Below are 21,052 nucleotides of genomic sequence, written 5' to 3'. Positions count from 1 at the left end.
TTCTGGCATAGCAGATTGATCCAGGGAACAGATTGTGGGGGCAATCTGCCCAGGTTCAAATCTTCCCTTCACTGCTTACTAGCTATATGATCTTACTTACCTGCCTTGGCTTTCCTTTCCTCAATTTCAAGAGTGGTTATAAGCCTCTAATGTACAGGAACCCTATGAGGACTAATAGGTTGATGCATACAGAGCTTAGCCTTGACCCTGATGCATGGAGACCTGTAAATATGCGTTAACTGCTAGAGACTAGCACACCGTGATCAAGTATGCACACCCGCTAGACTCAGATTTACTGCCGGATCTTAGGCAAATCACTTACTTAACCAAGATGTAGTACTGAGCTCATAAGTAGTAAGATCCTGGGATTGGCTACTTTTCATTGGCTTTGGTCTAGGGAGTCCCAAAAAGAAACTGAAAAAAAAATAAAAAATAAAAAAATTTTAAAAAGAGGGAGGGAAGCATACCGTCAGAAAACAGCTGCCTTCCAGCAGGACCTCGAAGCCAAGGCCCAGGCCACGATCTCAGGGAGTCGGCATGCCATGGCCCAGTCGTCCCTGGACGTTGAAAGAGAGCAACAGAGAAGGACTCGTTACCGAGAAGCCCTCATCGCGCATGGGGCGCAGGATGGTAGAAGCAAAGAAGCTTCTGGAACAGGAACGGGCAAGGGTCCGTCAGGAGAAGACGTACCCCTTGAGGAGCCGCCTGGACAAGGAGGAAGACGGGCAGCGGAGAGCCATGCTCCTGCTGCGAGAGGTGGGAGACAGCCTCGCAGAGAGGCAGAGCGTCTCCCGCAGCCTCCGCTCCCGCGCGGCCGGCGCCTGCAGATGCAGGAGAGCCGGCTGGTCCAGCACCCAGGCCCCAGGGCCCCCGCGGACCCAGAGGTGTCGGCTGGCCTGAGCGGCCTATTTAAGCTCGACACGGACCGTGGTGACTTCTGGAACACCAACCGGGGCCCCCACATGAGAGGCTCACGGGGCTGTATCTCAAACACTGGGAACTAGCTGGGGAGCTGAGGACATTCAAGGTAGAGCCACAGTGGGAAAGGAGCGCGGCGGGCAGCGACCCGGGGTCAGAGCGCTGTGCATGCTGGGGACGCCGGCGGGGTCACGGGTCCTGCCGCCCGTCGCTGCCCGCGCTGGGGCCGCGCATGCGCACAGCCGCCGCTCCGCGCAGCTGGCCTTCCGCTCCCGCCTCGCTCTGACCCGGCAGCGGGGACTCGCGGACAGAGGTCCCTCCTCCGTCCCCCTCAGCAGGTAAGGACACGGTTTCTCGGAAGCATTTTTTAAGCTGTCAATATTTTACCTAGAGGAACGGTATCACCTCCTGTCTTAGCTTTAAGGTAAAATTGTTAGCCATGACCTATCATTAAAACGCCTGCAGTTGAGAAGCAAAAAAATTTTTAAAAATTAAAAATACATAAAAAGGGCATTGTTTTAATGACGTTAACTATGACAGTATATTTATGCAGGCATGATGAAACAATTTTCCAAGGTCAATTAAAAACATGAGGTAAAAAGCATGAAATTCGACATGAAAAGGGGCTTGTTTTGGTTATTTGGAAAACAATGGTACCCTCAAATAGATAATCAAATAAAGCATAAATATGAACATCTCAACAGAGAAAAAACTGTCAGCAAACATGCTGCCAGGCTCTGCTCTGGGGTGAAATGTAAAAGACTTAACGATACTAGTCAGCGACAATCGCCACATTCAGCTTCCAGAAGCCCATGTTGGGTTAAGGATATAGAAACGCATTTAGAAACATCACAAAGCCCACTTTTCTCATTTACGTTAATAGTAAGGAACGTGCCAGCCTATATCCTGAAGCAGACGTTGTGTTTATATCAACCCCTGCGAAACGGGGGAGCCCAAAACGGCTCAGCTCAAACCTAAACAAGTGCTAAGTATGCTTTTTTCCTTCAGAGTAACTGTTTTCTGAATTTCCTAAACTGTCTGTTGATCTTTGCCTAGTAACCAAAGATGTTATTAGAGCCGGGCATACATACACTTTTAAAAAACTAAAATCAACTGTTGAGGAAATTCAAGCAAAAATAAATTCATATAGCAAGTGTTCCATAGTAAGCACTTAATAAATACTGAAAAAAATGGACTTTACACCATTCTTGAAAACACAGGGGAATTTTGTGGTTTAATGAAATGGGGTTAATGTAATGAGCTAGCTGATAAAACACAAAATCTCTAATTTCTTCTGTTGTTAAGGCTGGGCTACAGAAAGAATGCTATTAGCGTTTCACAAAACAATGAAGAAAGGCAAAAACTAATTTTAGTTTCTGTGTCGAGGAAGAACAGATTTATTTATTAACTTTACCACAAATGTATTGGGAAAAAATGTGCGTTGGGGGTGGTGTGTGTACATAGAAAGTAAATGTTTAAGAACATGCGAACACACATACTGCTGCTTTTGAAGTGATTATGATGTATAATAAAGATATCTGTCTCCTTTTGGGTCAATACATTGTACTTGTAGTGGGATATTGAGTAGAAATTATTCTCCTTTTAATTTATACACTAACTTTCGTAATCATAAAGGTTATCCTGCAATAGTACTGGTGAGCCAGCACCTACCCAATTATTTGACATGTAAAATTAAAAGATTAGGTACCTGTGCATTCTTAATATTATTTCACTTTGCTTTTGAAATTTTTTCAACCAATTTATTCCTCCTGCTTTGCAGCTGCAACTGTGGGTTAGTCATCCCTGCACAGTACGAAGGTCAGCCAAATTACTCTATTGTGTCAGTTAGCGATGTATTGTTCCTTGGCCTAAATTCACCCTTCAAAACCCTCTTGGCGATGAGGAATGGAAGTCCTTTAGGCATTTCTCCTCAGCAGTTTATGCAATATTTACCATATCAGAAGAGGTGCTGGATGGACATCCTTGTGGTCCCCACAGTTGTACCTTGGATCAGAAGCGTGGGTGTGAGGACATCCAGGGATGCACTGTCCAAACCACATACCCAGAACACTCAGTTCTTTTTAACCACATAAGTAGAACTTTAGTTTTGTGTACTTGGCATCCTTGTCATATAAACCTGTCTGTTTACCCATATATTTAAGAAAGCATATTACTTACCAAATCCTTTCTGAAAAATAATTATTTTACCTTTCTTTTTAAAAAAAAAAATCATGGTGTACTCTTTGTCTCCTGATTGGACCCATCCTGATACTCTTGTCTTTTGAGATTCAAATGAAGCTGGCTGGATTCTGTTCCTCTTGAGGAGGGAGTCCTAGATCTCTTGAAGTCCCTACAGGGAATCAAGGGTTGGGGGAACATTTTTGGTTTACTAATTCCTACAAGCTCTTAGATCCTGGGTCAGTTTTTGAATGGTTTGCCACCTTGATGTGTGACCAGATATTAAGTTATTGTCTCTCCAGACATATCCTTGAATACTCTGCCCAATGATACTGTACAGAGCACATTTCCCCTTTGCCAGCTGCCTTTCTGCTAGACATCCTGCAATGAATAATTCTAAGAGGAGGCTGGAAGTCCGGGGCTGGGACAGGAGAATGGTTTCTTTATTTGTGTTGTGTGTGTGTGTGTGTGTGTGTGTGTTTGTGGTGTGACAACATTTAAAACATTTTTTATTGAGTTGTAGTCATTTTACAATGTTGTGTCAAATTCCAGTGTAGAGCACAATTTTTCAGTCATACATAACATACATATATTCATTGTCACATTTTTTTTTCATTGTGAGCTACCGCAGGATCCTGTATATATTTTCCTGTGCTCTACAGTATAATCTTGAATGGTTTCTTATCTGCTCCCTGTTACCCAAAGCAGCATCCCAGCAACAGCTCCATAAGGACAGACAACAGCATTTGCTCAACATGATAAATATAATTAAGAATGCTGTGTTATATATGAAAGCTGGTAAGAGAGTAAATCCCAAGTGTTCTCATCATGAGGATGAAATTTTTTTCTACTTCTTTAATTTTATATCTGTATGAAATGATGGATGTTCACTAAACTTATCACAGGGATGGTTTCATGATGTATGTAAGTCAAATCAATGTGCTGTTCACTTTAAATTAGTACAGTGTCAATTGTATCTCAATAAAACTGGAAGGAAAAAACAAACACATACATACACACACACAAAACCCAAATAGTATTTGGTCCCACTTCACAGTTTCTTCTAGCTAGTTGGATGCAGTTTCCAGCTTCATTCCCAGAGGCAGCTCATGATGCTTCCTCATAGGTATGATCCAGTGGACAGAATCCCCTTCTTAGATATCTTAGCATAGCTTCCAGTTTCAGAAGACCTCTCCTATGAACTCCAGATGAACTCGAGTCCAGCACTGTCCTTTCCTCAGTGGTTTGGGTCCCAGCGGCACAGTCCCCTTCTAGTATGTGAAAATATTGAACAATTTCTCCCCTTTGTTGCTGCATCTTATGCAGGACAACCTCAGCATTCTCTGCAACTTGGCTACCCGTTAGACAGGCTTCTTCCTGACTTTAGTCCTCTGACCTCCCTTTTTCTCAGATCATTTGCTTAAGAAAACGTGCAATTATACATTTTTTTTCTGCCCCTCTAAGATGTAAATCTCCAATTCTTCCAGTTACTACAGCACAGGCAGGTTGTTCTCAAGGACTTCTGAGAGCCTTCTCTTTGTAATGTAATTTTCAAGGAAGATAGCCTCTCAATCTCCCACACTCTGTTGGAGGGAAGGGGGCCTAATTTGGTTAAAGGACAATAAGCAAACACAGAAAACCTCACCGAATTGCCCTGGTTCCCTCACCACATTCTCCAGCACTTCTCCACTAGCTCACCCAAGCACTTAAGAACACTCTTGCCTTGTTGCTGCAAATGGCGTTATGTTGTCATTTTTATGGCTGAGTAGTATTCCGTTATATAAATATACCACATCTTCTTTATCCAGTCATCTGTTGGTGGACATTTAGGCTGTTTCCATGTCTTGGCTATTGCAAATAGTGCTGCTATGAACATGGATGTCCCTGGAGAATGTCATTCTAAATGAAGTAAGCCAGAAAGAGAAAGAAAAATACCATATGAGATTGCTTATATGTGGAATCTTAAAAAAGAAAAAAGAATGTAAATACAAAACAGAAACAGACTCATAGACATAAATACAAACTTGCGGTTGCCAAGGGGGCAGGGGTGGGAAGGGACAGACTGAGATTTCGAAATTTGTAGATACTGACAGGCATATGCAGAATAGATAAACAAGATTGTACTGTATAACACAGGGAATTAGATAAAAGATCTTGTGGTAGCTCACAGTGAAAAAAAAATGTGACAATATATGTATGTTCATGTATAACTGAAAAATTGTGCTCTACACTGGAATTTGACACAACATTGTAAAATGACTATAACTCAATAAAAAATGTTAAAAACAAACAAACAAACAAACACTCCTGCCTTTTTTTTTTCTTGCAGAGATGAGCTCAGAACTGTCCCGAGCCTCTCTCTCCTACTGTGGAAGCCCAGTGAAATCTGTCTTGCCAGTTTTAACAAGTGCCTGGTGCAGTTTTACTTTGATAGTCTTTTCTCGCAGTGTTATCTCAGTGCTCCCCCTTTGACCTTTTGATCCAGCTTAGCCTATTCTTCATGTTAAATTCCGTCTGGTAACATAACCAATGTTCCTGATTGTAACCCGTTTGACACACTGTACTGTCCCTTTCCAGCTCTGATACCAGAAAGAGCACTCAATAATTTTCACTGATTTCTACAAAAATAAAAGGATCACTCTCTCAGAAATAATAATAATAACACCAAACTGATAATAAAAAGATATTTTATCTTTTATTTTATGTATAATGAGCTTTTTAAACATTTGGATTGATAAGATTTAAATCACAATGCTGCTGAGAATATAAAACTGAATAGTTCTACTATGTGCTTTCAAAATCTCTTGGTCTTTTCAACAGTCTTGAACTCTAGGCTCCAGTCATGATACCCAGCTCACTTTTCCTCTCTTTTCAGGATGAGAACAGAACACAGAAATCATATTTTCTGTTGCAGTGTGTTTCAGCTCTTGGATTTGTTCTGTCTTTCCCTTTCTGTCTTTGTCTGGCACCTACGTTTTCATATCTAAATGACTAATCATTATATTTGACTAAAGAAAAACAGAATCTCTAAGGGGAATTCTTTTAAGCTTGTAAGAATATAAATGGACACAAATAAACTCTCGTTCATGAACAGGCAATCCACAGACCTATTTAATTTTGCTTGATTTTTTGTATTTTCACTATCTTTACCCACCAGCCATTTGCAAAAGGAGTTGTGAACCAACAACTATTGTAGTTTCCAGCAGAGAGATGGGGAGAAAGTTCAGCTGACATGCAAAGAAAAGCATAAAACAGTACCTGTCACAATATTTCTAAATTTTGCTTCCACAGAGCTTTAAACCAGTTGTTCTAAAGCAAAAACTTAAGAGTCAAAAAAAAAAAAAACCCGTAACGTTTTTTTTTTAAATACAATTTACATTTCTTCTTAGCTTCTCTAATTCCTGGCCATGATTTGAAATCTTTGTAATTGACTTCTTAGAATCACCTTGGTGCAATTTAGAGGCAATGTTCTACAGTTATGAATAGAAAAGGAAAGAAAGAGGAATTGAAAAGGAGTGTATTTATAACCTTGGTCACAGGTATCCTGCGTGTTTCTGTTTTAATAATTAATTAGCTTATCAGTTCAGAAGTGTTGAAATGACTCTTGGAATCCCATGCTCTAAGGCTGTTGGCACCATACACGTTTCCTGACTGCAGTTTCCTTAACTTTCTGTTTAATTTTTTTTTTTTACCCTTGAAACTAAAATCATTTAATGAAGTCTGACACGTCAAGGCCACTGTCTGATCTTCTGAGCAGAAGGTATGCAAAGGTGGCCAATTTCATTAAAATTACAGCCCCTGTCCTGGTTGGGAGACATCTTTCTAAGGCAGACAAAGTGCAATGTAGTCAGAAACGCTATGAGACATAACTAATAACAACGAGGAAAAAAAGAGAAGAGTATGAAAAAACCTGAAGGGAAAATAATTTCAACACACAGAAGGTAGAAGATCAGGAGGTGGGGGAAGGAAAAAGCACATGTGCCATTTTTTTTCCCCCACTTATTCTATTTCCTTTACGTTCCCTAGTTCAGGGCTGCTGGTAGGAGATTGATACATTTATTAATTCTCCATGCAGAAAGACAAACAGTGGACTCAGTCCATTGGGATTGGAACGTCTGGCCCCAGGTGTCCCTCTGGAATCTTCCAAAGCTGCTTAATGGTCTTTGACCACACAGTTCCATTTAAGGAATACCGCATCCATTTTCTAAAATCTCATTTAGACTCGTACATAAAATAAAATCATCCTGTCATAATGCCCTGGTTTTCTCTGGTTCTTCTTTTTATTTCTCTCAGTTAATTTAAAATGCAGAGCTGAGAAAAGACAGAAAAAAAACAGTTTAAATGATGCCTGAGATCGTCTCTGTAATATGATTTTTCTTTTTAAATTGTAAGAATGTAGTAAAATAAACCATTTCTTTCTGCATAAAGTGGTATTTATGGCTTCTGCCTTAGAAACTATATAAGCAAATATTCATGGAGAAATACTTTTACCTATTTTACATGTTTATTAACTTAAGATCTGACTGTGAGGGAACTGCAAATTATGGAATATATTTTATTAGAGTTAATACTGGTGTTTTGTTTTTTTCTTAAGGCAGAGTGGAAATTGTTCATCTGCTTAATCTTTTTTTTTTTTCCATTTGGAGTGGAGCCTTGCCATTTTTCGTTTTTAGAACCCATCTTGGATATTAGATGCTTAATGAGTCTTTATAAATTTCTACATATTAGGTGAAGTGTTCATGTAGCCAGCTTTTCCTTTTTCTGTAGTTCCTGGCATAAGTCTGACAAATAGCAGCAACTAGAGGAAAAAAATGTGATTTGAGATTATTATGATTTTAATTTTTGTTTTGAAAGTAGCCAAATGTAGCTCAATTTGTTTGCAACTGCTTTATTTAGATTCCTGAAATTTCCTTAGCAAAAGATAAGATTAACTATTAATTTTGTACTACAGAGCACCCAGATTTTGTGAAAGAAAACATATTAACATATTATTAGGAATGAAAAATCACCATTTGAAAATCAATTTACATATGAGCCTGAAAAATAAACATGATTTAAGTTTGAGTTCTGGATAATGAATTGGAAAGAGTGTTATTTTACTAAAGTGTTCAGTGTTATGTCTGTTTATGTTATTAAGAGGGATAAGATAAATATTCAACTATTTTAAAAAGGATAGAATACATCATTTTAACTAATTAGATCTATTTATCTTAACTTTATATTTCTTTGGGTTGGTTCCTGAAATAGACCATGAAACCAATCTATTTATAAGATTTGTTAAAAACGATTTTTTTTTCAAAATTTGTTGAGCACAGAATGTCTAACATAAATTTTAGTTAATTACATTAAATACAAAATGATAAAACTCTTAATTTTATATGTAAATGTATTTTATATTTGTAATATTCTAAAAAGTTCGTATTTTGCTAAGAAAATATTAGTTCAAAGCAAATTAAAATATTTGGCAGATATATAAGATTATACATATGTACAGAAACCTAGTATAAAATATAACTATGTGCATGTACAGGCATACATACAGTTTTATATATAGTTATGTATGTATATACATATATTTATATAGATATATTTCTTACGTGTGAAATTCATATTCATAAAAACACCTCATGATGTTACCTGCCCTAAAATATGGGGTGGGTGAATACTGTCCTGGTTGTGAGCCATTAGACTTTAAAAATAGCTATTTAAAAGCCAAATAAATATAAAAATTTTTTAAAGCTTGGATTCCAACATTACTCTATGTACCAAGGAATTAAAGGTAAATATAAAGAGTTTATTGGAATAAAAGCAAATACAGATGCTGTTCTAAAATTAGATTTAAGTAGAAAGTTCTTTTTAAGGCTATCATTAAATCAAATAACAGGAGAATATTCATTATTCTAACTGAATTAAAATGTAACATTGTGTATAACAGAAAACAAGCAAATAACAAAAAAGACCAAAAGCCAGGGTGACCCTTGAGAAACAAGCCAGAGAAAATATTTTCAACGTACGAGGTAAATTATTAATGCTATTGTGCATAAAAAACAACCAGAAAGTCAGTTAAAAATCAGTCTGCATTCCAATAACAAAATTACATTAAGGCGTGAAAAGGCAATTCAGTAAGAAAAAAATACCCATTGCCAATAAAATTTTTTAAAAGCATCAAACTTAGTAATAAAGGATACATATGAATTTTGGGATGAGATAGCTATCATTTTTGATTCATCCAATTGGAAAGGGCAAAAAAAGTGATAATACCCAGTTTGGAGAACTTTAGGAAAAACTCATTTGCTTTTAACTATTGGTGGAAATTTAAGGTATTAAAACTTTCAGTGAGTAGCAAGCCTTTCTAAGTATATAATATGCCTGCACAGCAATTCTTTCTAACATCCTGTAGAAATATAAAAACCAAAGATACGTGTACAAATGCATTTATTTCACCTTTATTTTTAAAAATAGAAGACTTGACTTTGTGCATAAGTGATAACTCTAAATACTAGAACACAATGCAATCATTAAAGAGACTAAGCCATTTCCATATGTGACAAAATAGAAAGTTGTGCACTACACGTTATAACATGCAATACAGTAAGTTGAAATGTGTTATATGCCGTTTTTTATTTTTCAGATGTAGAATTTAAAATTTTGGTAAAGCATGTACCAGTTTATTTACAATTGTTACCTGTTGTTGACAGGCAAAGTAGAGAGCTTCTGTACATCTTAATAGTATGCAATGAGCATATTTTGCATTTAAAATAATATTTTGTATATGAAAATAAACTTTGCAGAGGGATTTTTGTGTGTGTTCTCTTCTTCGCGGGATGAATTGGCCACAAATGCTTGAGAAAGTTCATCCTGCTTATCAGTCTGTTAATGTCCCCAGAGGCTCATCCAGAAGTCCCAAAGGCTTACTAATCTCACTTTAAACTTATTCAAAGGGGTGATAAGACTATAAGTAACACTGAAAATCTAACTCACTTTGTTATTTTTGTCTTTCTCTTTGTGAATCTCTAAGTCTATCTGCTAATAGAATTGTGATGCATTTGTGGACATTTTGATGCATTCTCATCTCAACCCTGCCCCAGAGTAATTTGGTCCTGAGGACTTTCAGGCTGAGCAGATGCTCCAGAGATGCTGGTCCCACACAAGAGTCACTTAAGGATGCCCTGCCCCAGACTCCCAGCCACATTCAAGGAGAATTTGCTTGGCTACTAGAGGACTCTCTCTATTGTAATTAATAGTATTAAAAGTATTGAAGTCTTCAGAAAGAGGGGAGAATTCAGGCAGAAAACTAGAATATTAAGGAAGACAGTAACAGAAAAAATTAATTGCAAGAACTTTGAGGACAGATGGACTTTTGTCCAGCCTCAGCTTTGATGGATATTAGCTCTAACACAACTATGTGAACAGAGGTCATTTTCTCTGGTTAATAATGCACAAGTATTGTAATGATATTTAATGCACGGGTTTGTAAAGGTAACATAACATGATGGATGAAAGGAACCTAGGTTAGCATAGCCCACCTCCGAGTGGCGGGAGTTTAACATATCTTGGTGTCCAGCTGTCCCTCGCCTTCAATTTCTGCTTTGCATTAAACAAGTAGAAAAGATTTCAAGTTATAGTACCACAGGGATAGTGGTGAAAACGTAAGGAAAGAACCAGGCAAAACCCCAATTCAGCCAAGTTAGAGGAACGCAGCTTTGGGGAATGAGAACAATATGAATTCAATGAAGTGAAAACAGCACAGATTTTTGACTCAGGGCAATGTGATTATATATGATAAGCATATAGTCTTGACTTTCTTCAGCCTCATGGTCTTCTCTTATAAAAAGCTTGCCTCAAAGAGAGTGATGAACGGTAAGTAAGACAGCATTGTTTTTGAAACATCAGAATCGTAGAAATCTTACTAGTTTCCATCTTCTTTCTATTTTGCTATTGAAGTACAGATGATTTACAAAGTTGTGTTACCCTCTCTTTTTATGCAGATACATTATCAGGGGAGCAAGGATTAGCGTGGTTGTAACCCATCAGATTGCAAACAGACCAAAGAAACAAAAGCTCAAGTTTCTAGGTCAGGTAAGAAGTCTATAGTCAATCGCAGTCTCATCCTGCAGAAAAGGATCAAGACGGATCACGGCCTTAAAAAACTAAGAAGAAAACTGTAAGTGTTGCCAATTTGGCAAAGTCTTTATTCTTAACGGAAAACTTTTGTCTAAAGCTGTTGACAGAAGTGTTGACAAGATGGGCTAGTACATGGTGTGGAACTCAGTGTCTCAGAGAACTTTTGTTAGGGATGACAAAATCAGGTTAATTAATTCCATGGCTCTACAGGCTAAATTAGACTTGATACAGTCACACTTTTTTTTTTAATTGAAGTTTAGGTGATTTACAATGGTGTGTTAGTTTCTGGTATACAACATAGTGATTCAGTTACACATACATGTATATATTCTTTTTCAGATTCTTTATCATTATAGATTATTACAAAATATTGAATATACTTCCCTGTGCTATACATTATGACCTTGTTGTCTATCTATTTTATATATAGTAATTTGTGTCTGCTAATCCCAAACTTCCATTTTATCCCTCTCTCCTTTCCCCTTTGGTAGCCATCAGTTTGTTTTCCATGTCTGTGAGTCTCTTCCTGTTTTGTAAACAAGTTCATTTGTATCTTTTTTTTTAGATTACACATGTAAGTGATACCATATGATATTTGTCTTTGTCTGACTTACTTCACTTAGTATAATCTCTAGGTTCATCCATGTTGCTGCAAATGGCATTATTTAATTTTTTCATGGCTCAGCAGTATTCCATTATGTGTGTGTGTGTGTGTGTACCACATCGTATTTATTCAGTCATCTGTGAATGGACATCTAAGTTGCTTCCACATCTTGGCTATTTTAAGTAGTGTTGCTATGAACACTGGGGCACAGATACATTCACACTCTGGACCAAAGAAAAGTGCTGCTACTGAATTAAAAATGGAGACTTGTGATCTACTCCCTTTTTTGTATATAATTCTCACCTGGAATTTGCTCTTCAGCCTCTGTGTTCTCCAGTTCTTAGGGAACCACGAGGGCTGTCTCCCTCAAGCCCCACTGTTCTCCCAGGCTGCTAGCCAGGCTGCTACTGTCTCCTGCTCACTCAGAACTTCCAAACTATCTCCCCGTTATGCACAGCAAACTAGTCTTGACCTTCTTTGTGCTTCCGAATTTGTATGCAAGCTATTACGAAAATATGAAAAAAAATTCTGTCTTAACTTTGCATCTTTGCATACACAGACTTGCTTTAAATTAATTCAATGAATGATTAGTAGGCGCTACTGTATGCAAGGCATCTTTCCACCCACATGGATGGAATGGCCTGAGGCCTCCTTTTGGCTGGGTTTAACAGAAGACACCTGCAGCATGTTCCTTGACCTTGGAGCCTTGTGGCGTTTTCTGGGTCAGGGAACGTTGGCAGTCTTTTGGGCACACCAGCAGCGGCATCATCACTCACCACTGTGTTCATTCTGCCGCCGCACTCGTCCCCTCCTGATGCCTGGAAACAGTGGCCTTTCCACGGGCTATTCTATTCCTGTTTCCACGGGCTATTCGTTCTAGTCTTTCCACAGGCTATTTCCTCTGACCAGACATCATCTTGCACATTTTTCAAGTCCATGTGGTAAAGTCACGTTCAGGGTAAGACCTTCATAACCACCTCATTGAGAATTGCAAACCCGTTTCCCTCTTTGTGTGTTTTGCTCCACATCAGTTAGCACGCTGTAACCTGCTCTGTAAGCTCATGGTTTTATTTATTTTCTGCCTCTCTGCATTGGAATGGAAGCTGCACACGGCCAGGGTTTTGTTTTTCTCATACAAAGATACGTTTCCAGTGCCTAGAGGCGTGCCTGACACAGACATAATTCAATAAGTGTTTGTTTACTAATGAATAAACCATCATCAACCTCTTCTCCAAAACATCCTACCTTTAGGAATGTACATTGGGACCTAGAGCCCTAATATGAGTTGAAATAATTTTTGTGAGTTTGTAACAACCAAAAATATTACAATTCTCTGCTCTGAAGACATTTTTTCCCCTTGTTTTTTGGGGCATCAGGATAAAACCTATATTTGAAAAGAATAGATAAATCCTGGATATCAGACTCTAAGATCGGTCATTGACAGATAAAAGATGAGGTGTAATGTGACTGCAAAATTATGTAAATAATAGAAAAAATAATTAGAGCAATACTCCTTTGACATCCTCAAACCTATGGTGGCAACAGAGGGATCAAAATACCGTCTTAAAAAGTTGAAAATCATGGCCATTCTGAATGTGCAAAAGTGTTGAGAAGCAGAAGTCAGTGAAGACTCAAAACACTTACCCTGAGTACCATCTCAAGCGCGCTAACGTTAAGTTTCCATGTTTTAGAACTTGGCAGGGAAATCCTTAGGAAAATAAAAGCGATCCACTTGAAATTCACTGCAGCCGGAGCCCCTGTAAGTTATGTTCTTGTCTTGAGGCCAGATCGGGGTGGCAAGGAAAATATTTGGAGCTAGTCCTGGCACACAACTTTTGACATTTAGGTAAAATTCACTGGGAAGAGAGTCATGTTAGGTTATCCTGAATCTGAAGCCTCATTATATTGGAGACATAAGTGCTCATTTTTGCAGTCCTACGTTTGGTTTTTAAGCCAAATGTAGATGTGACTGTGGTCCTAGACTGGAGCAGTCAGATATGCTCAAGAGAAAATGAGAGATCATAGTCTTTCACTGCCATGCCTGGAATAATGGTCACCCTTGGCTGTTATAAAGCCTTGAATCAAAAAAAATATATAAAATGTTTTATATATATATATGTATATGTATATACACACACACGTATATAGCCCTTGTATTTCTGAAACGCATTTCTTTTCTGGAAATATTCAAATGTTTAAATATTTTTCTATACCTAAGCCATAGTTTAACCAAATAGAAAATTATTGGACTTCTTTCTTTACTCCTTAAACATCTTTATAATTCACCCCATTAATGCACCTCCTCAAAATTTAACTCTGGAGAAGAAACCACATGTCTACCTACTATACATATATTTATTTTATTTTTTTTAATTGAGCTATAGTCAATTTACAATGTTGTGTTAGTTTCTGGTATACAGCATAGTGATTTATTTATACATATATATTATATTATATTATATTATATTATATTATATAGATTATTTTTCATATTCTTTTTCACTATAGACTATTGCAAGATACTGAATACAGCTCCCTGTGCCACACAGTAGGACCTTGTTGCTTATTTATTTTCACATATGTGTGTATTTATTTATGACTACTTAGTCCAATGCTTATCAATTTTCCTATCAAAGGGCTCCAATTCACAGTACATTAAAAAATGTAAGGATATGTGTGTCCGTTTGTGTCTGTGCCTTTTCCTGGAGTGAACATTTGTCCTTTTGCCCTTTGCAAATGACAAACACCCCAGTCACACGGAGGCAGGGCCAACGTCACGATGGCTGAATCCTTCTGTCAGCTAAGAGGTGGGCAGATGTCCCAGGTCTAGCCAGTTTGCCGTCCCCACCAGAGGCTTTTCGTATTCGGTCACTCTCCCAAGGTGCAGTTTCAGGAGCACATGTTCCCAGTGGCTACAGTGTAATTAAGACCCCCACAACTGGTCGTGGTGTTAGGAGCCCTGGTGCCGACCAAGTTTCCCAGGATGAGGGTTCTGGTGGAAGCATGTAGATCACCGTCTCAGAGTCATGACAGGTGGTGACTTGCCTTCCTCTGTCTGCCTGAATCTTCTTCTACAGTCTCCCTGTCAATTATGAAAGCTACCTAAGCCCCTCCCTATAAATTGCCTGTCCACTTCAGTTAATCAGAGCTGGATTTTCTTGTTTTTAATAGTCAGGTAACTCCAATATAATATGAATGGATCTCTCTCTGTGTTTAATGAGGATAAAACTTTATGTTCTCTATTATGAAAAAAAATACGAAATTTAGTAGGCATTAATTTTCTCTTTCTTCCTGACAACGTTCTGATTTTGCACATTCTTTGATTACTTGTGCACTTTCTTAAAATGTTATAATGACATTAACAACTACTTGTATTATTATGTTTTAGTGGTTTCATTGCTCATCATCATTTCTCTTCCATCATATCTTTCTCATATTTGGATTATTTATTTGTCTTTCTGGAAAGGTAACTAGGTCTTATACATTCTCTGAGCCCTTGCATTTCTGAAATGCATTACTGAAATTACTTCAAGGTTTAAATGTTTTCATTATACCTAAGCAATAGTTTAGCCGAACAGAAAATTATTAGACTTCTTTTTTACTCCTTAACATCTTTTTCATGCACCCTATTATGCCCCAAAATTTAGTTCTGGGAGAAGATTTCCATGTGAGATATATATACATATATATGTATATTACATTTTAAAAAATCTATCCATTCATCTGTGGGCACTTAGGTTGTTTCTGTATCTTGGCTATTGTAAAAACTGCTGCAGTGAACGCGAGAGTGTATATATCTTCAAATTAGTGTTTTTGTTTTCTTTGGATAAATATCTAGAAGTGGAATTGCTGGATCAGACGCTAGTTCTATTTTTGATTTTTTGAGGAACCTCCATACTGTTTCCCATGGTGGCTGCACCAATTTACATTTTTAGCAACAGTGCAAGAGAGGTCCCTTTTCTCCACACCCTCCTCGGCACTTGTTATTTCTTATCTTTTTGATAATAGCTGTTCTGACATGTGTGAGATGGTATCTCATTGTGGCATTGATTTGCATTTCCCTGATGATTAATGATGCAGAGTGTCTTTTCATGTACCTGTTGGCCATCTGTATATCTTCTTTGGAAAAATGTCTGTTCAGATCGTCTGTCCGTTTTTTTAATCTGATTTTTTTTTGGTTATTGAGCTGTATATTTTGGATATTAGCCCCTTATCAGATATATGATTTGCAATTAATTTTTTCCTTTCCGCAGGTTGCCTTTTCACTTTGTTGATGGTTTCCTTTGCTGTGCAAAAGGTTTTTAGTTTGATGTAGTCCCACTTGCTTATTTTTGCCTTTGTTGATTTTACTTTTGGTGTCAGATCCAAAAAATCATTACCAAGACCTACGCCGAGGAGCTTATCGTCTATGTTTTCTTCTAGGAGTTTTATTGTCTTGGGTCTTACGTTCGAGTCTTTAATACATTTTGAGTTTGTTTTCAGGTATAGAGTAAGACAGTGGTCCAGTTTCATTCTTTTGCATGTGGCTATTCAGTGTTTTCCCAACACTGTTTATTGCAGAGACTGTCCGTTTCCCATTGTATATTCTTGCCTCCTCTGTCATAAGTTAACTGACCATATGCATAGATCTATTTCTGGGCTGTTTATCTGTTTTTATGCCAATACCATATTGTTTTAATTACTATAACTTTGTAATATTGTTTGAAATCAGGAAGTGTGATGTCTCTGGCCTTGTTCTTCTCTCTCGAGATTACTTTGGTTATTCAAGATTTGCTTTTGTTGTTCCATGCAAATTTTAGGACTGTTTTTTCTATTTCTTTGAAAGGAAAGCATAATCTTTTAATGGCTAGATCGATGATGACATGAAGCAAAGGCATTTCAAGAAAAGTGGGCACTGTAGCACAGTTTTAAGCTTGAAATTTTCAATGCACTAAGAAACACAGAGAAAAGACAACCATTTCATCTCACATAACTTGTAACTGGGGATGTTAGGAAATTAATATTCTAACAAAGGACCACCATTCAATAAGGCATGGAAGAAGTTAACATTGCTGCATGTTGTTCAAGGAAAAAAGAACGTCTTCCAAAAGGAAACTTAACTATAAAAGGATGAGAAGAGTCTTAGGAAAGATGCCGCCACTGCTCTGGAAGTTAGATGCCTGCACATTGAGTAGTTTTGATCTGAAATGTGTAAAGATGGATCTAGGGAACCTCGATGACCTTGCAGTTCTTTTGCCTTCTGGTGGGTTCATTTCCAGAGACATCACTGCCGCCCACTTGCTTGTTTCACTCCTCAACAGCCACACTAGCCTCCTGCTGACCTTTGCTCAAAGACTAAGCACCATAAAATTGGGACCATGATTTTGAAATGCATAGCATTACTGCACTTTAAAAATAAACATTTATTTTAGCACAAAACTATTCTAAGCTAACTAGATATAGCACAATGGTTTTCTTCAAAAATTAAATTCTTTTGATAAAAAAGGATATTATAAATGAATTGATTGGGACAACAACTAATTTACACCCCATAAATGATCAAAGGTTTTTCTCCATTGCTTTAAGCCTGAGTCAGTTAAAATGTTAGGAACACATGCTTTTAGAAATGCCAAGACTGCAGCTTAAACTGAAGTTTGCTAAGTTGTCAGTCTCCAAACATCAGATCCCCACTATCTCATCAATTGTGACCTTGTCCCTGTCCCTCATTCCAAAACAAAGAATCAGTGAATTATTTATTATGCACAGTCCTTGTAACTGCCTTCCATTTGGGCCGCTGATTGAAAAATTACTTCCATAAATAAATGTTTGCATGTGTTCTAGCTTATGGACATACTAGAGAAAGAAAATGAATCCATTTTTTAAAAAACCCCAGTTCTAAGGTCAGCTACTCAATTATTTATCTTAAATTGCAAGACTAACCTATTAAATTATCTAAATATTAAATCGCCTTTATGCATTACACAACCTGTGAATACTAGCGCAGGTTAGTCCAAGACATGAATTAGTATCATGGGTTTATTAACTTTGCATTCTGTGTCTTTCCTCAAAATTTTCAGAATTAAAAGTGGTCACTTATAGAAATAAGGATGTCATTTCAGGAATCTTGGTGATTCTTCTTACTAGTCTGAAGCTACTTCCTGGTGGGAGATTTTTGATGTACAAGGTAATCATTTACCTTGCACTCCCTAAAAACTTAAAACTTAATTATTACAGCGTCATGGAGATTTAGAGTCCAAGTGCCTCTCCTCTAGATGAGTTAATCTTATGCCACAAAGTCTGAGAATTAAAGTGAAAACACTAACCTACTTCACTTTTTTCCAAATTTGGATCCACTCAAGTTATTTAATTGTTTGATTGAATGCTACTGTTCTACCTTCTGCCTGATTCTGTCTACATTATTTTCATAACCTTCTTGGCAAGTGGTCCATGTTCTTGTCAATATTGAAATGTTGGGTTTTGCCTACGTTGCGTGTCTTTGGCTTTATAAGTCTTACTAATGACATTTGTGTAAGAACCTCCTGAATCACTACCGTGCTTTATTTTCTTAAAAAATACAGTCAGCGTAGACTGCTTTCAAAATGGGACTTAGAGAAGAGTATCCATAGGAGATATACTATAAATGAACAACTAGCAAGTGAACTCCAAAGCACCGGAGCCCAGTGTGCAGCCCTCAGCTATTTAAATTCCTTTTAACCTAAACTGCTTGTATGGAAAGTGATGTTTTATCCAACCCCAAAACCACCAAACCACAGGTGTTTAAGTAAGTCATGAACGTCTATTATTTTTCTGTTCAAATAGATTCTTTGGGGTCCTAGCAAAATACTAGGGAAACACATACCGTGTCACCAATATTTAGGTGGGACATTTTCATGTTGGCAACTCTTCTCACTTCCTTTTCCCTCTGTAGGACATACAGACCTAAATCATTTAAAATTATTGCTGGGAATTTACATGCTAAATGTTCTCCATCCCAGAACCTTTGAACTATTCACTCGTGCTAAGCCCACATCCATCGTTCTCTGGCCTTTCCACCTGTGCACCCATCTGAACCATTCAAACTCTAGGATAACACAGCCAGGATATTGTCATTATTGTTCTGTTTCTGCATCTCCCCTGACCTGATTCTGGAAGTTTGCAGGAGAGTTTTTTTTTTTTCTTTTAATGTCACTATTCCCCTCTTTATTATTTTTTTAATTAAAAAAGGGGGGTAGTAATTAGGTTTATTTATTTATTTTTAATGGAGGTACGGGGGATTGAATCCAGGACCTCATGCATGCTGTACCTTCTCCCGACTAATTCCCCTTGTTAGACCTGATCAGTCATTTGGAGTTCAAGTTGACAATCGGACTTATGAGACACAATTTACTTTACTCAGTGCCAAGTTTATTTAGTTTTAAGAAGAGATAGAGACAAGCAACAATACAGTACGCACAGTGACAGCACAAAGTGGCCGTGCTTCCCCAGGCCCAACATCCACTGTCTCAGTCACCCCACCCTGAGAACACGCGTATTGGAAGAGACCAGGCTGGGGAACAGGGACATTTGTTCAGGGTAGCCATAGCTTCAGGCCCCTTCCATTTCAAACCTTCTGAGTCACAGAGCTCCCTCAGGCTGGGCGGTACCTAACCAGTGCCCACTCTGCAGTGCAGCTGCATCTCATCCAGATCTGCCACGTGTTACTTGATGAACAGCCTTCACAAGGAATTAGAAGAGCTTTATCTGGAACATAGTCATCTTGGCTCCTTCACCTTGGAAATCTGAGTCAGCGTGGCCAGGATTTAATCACGGGTCAGATTCTCAGGCATCTAGTGATTAATCCTTTTCTTCCAGAAACATCCCTCAAGATACTCTTGATCCCAATCTCCTAAAAACTTATATAGTTTGTAGATGAGCCTGTCTTCTGTTTTCTCTCTCTTTGTTGTCCTTTTCCCTTTAATCTTCCAAAGTACCAGTGGTTCCCACATTTGCCCAAGAGTTGTTGGGTTTTTTTTTTTTAAGTCTTTAATTTCCTCTTTTTCTTTTTTTTAATTTATTTTTTATTTTTTTTGGAGGGGGGCGGTAATTAGGTATTGATCTATTTATTTACATGGAGGTACTGGGGATTGAACACACGCCCTTGTGCATGCTAGCATGCGCTCTGCCGCTGAGCTATACCCTCCCTGCATTTTCCTCTTTGTCAGTCCCTTCCAAGACTCACAGGCACACGCCTTTTTACAGGGGCGCCTCCAGAGGAAGCTTACCAGTCTTCTCTGCCTTTGCTCCTCCTGTCTTTCCCCTGCATATGGAGGGTTGGACCACTTTCTAGGGTTCTTCCTCCCTGTGTCTCCCTTCCAAAGGGGCAGCAGGCTTGCCAGTCCTGCCCCCTCCCATCCTAGCCCAGGGAGGAGTAAGCTGTTTCACTTGAAATTTCCCAGTGGTCTCATTGCCTGGGTTTCTTTTTCGCAGTATCTTCATCTCTCCAAGTCTTCAACAGTATTCGAACATGACATTGACCACCTGGAAACCACTCATATGCGTACAGTCAGGCTGCTGCCACAGATCCCTGGGGGTAGCCCACACTCACCAGGTCGGTCTGGTGTTTCAGTGACCCATGTGCATAAATAAGCCCCATCTGTGTTAGTCCAGGTAATCCACTGACACTCATGAGGGCATTTCTTTCCCTCTTGGGGTGGGTCAAACCCTCTTACTGCTTCCTGAAGGCTGTGCAGCAGGGTACATGGCATTTACCTTGCTTGTTGTCCCCCTGTGAGGCAAAAAGAGCAAATATTCCCAACACAAAGTGAAGCTAAAAGAGAAATTTACAGGCACCGAGCAAGTCGGGTGAACGATATCCTCTAGACCTTTCCCATCCCATGAGCTGATGATTGTCTAGACTGGAGGCATCCAGACTCACCATGGGTGGTTAGGTTGAGTATGGATATGAAATCCCCTCCTCCTGACATATGTCTGGAGGATATGGAAAGGCACAAGGGTCAGCTGATCAATTTGGAAGCGCTCAAGTGTGCATTTTCAGGTATGCTAGCCTGAGAAACGTCATGTTCTAGGGCTCCACAGGTCTGGGGAATTTGCATCTTAGCAGCCTTGCAGTCTTCCCTGGTGAGCCAGCTCATTGCTGGGCTGCATGTAGGAGAGTCATTCAGGTCAACTCAGCATTACCCTACGGTGCCCACTGTGGGAGCTGAGGCACCCTCTCCAAGTCCCCTACCACCATATAAAGACCCGTCAATC

At 38.6% G+C, this 21,052-nt stretch overlaps 1 long non-coding RNA gene and 1 pseudogene across 1 annotated transcript in view; both read left to right on the top strand.

Moving 5' to 3' along the window:
• Nucleotides 1–210: 210 nt before the first annotated feature.
• Nucleotides 211–1,069, top strand: LOC140686155 (coiled-coil domain-containing protein 127-like; annotated as a pseudogene).
• Nucleotides 1,070–1,166: 97 nt separating this feature from the next.
• The window catches only part of LOC140686193 (uncharacterized), a 70,867-nt gene continuing 50,981 nt past the window's right edge, over nucleotides 1,167–21,052 (top strand). The window contains exons 1-2 of the long non-coding RNA XR_012059812.1: nucleotides 1,167–1,256; nucleotides 11,085–11,260. This is a non-coding gene — a long non-coding RNA (uncharacterized lncRNA). The remainder of the gene's footprint in view (nucleotides 1,257–11,084; nucleotides 11,261–21,052) is intronic.

This window comes from Vicugna pacos, chromosome 16, assembly GCF_048564905.1.
Source record: "Vicugna pacos chromosome 16, VicPac4, whole genome shotgun sequence".
NCBI lineage: Eukaryota > Metazoa > Chordata > Mammalia > Artiodactyla > Camelidae > Vicugna > Vicugna pacos.
The sequence above is the reverse complement of the archived record's forward strand: the minus strand, read 5'-3'. Positions and strand labels throughout refer to the sequence as shown.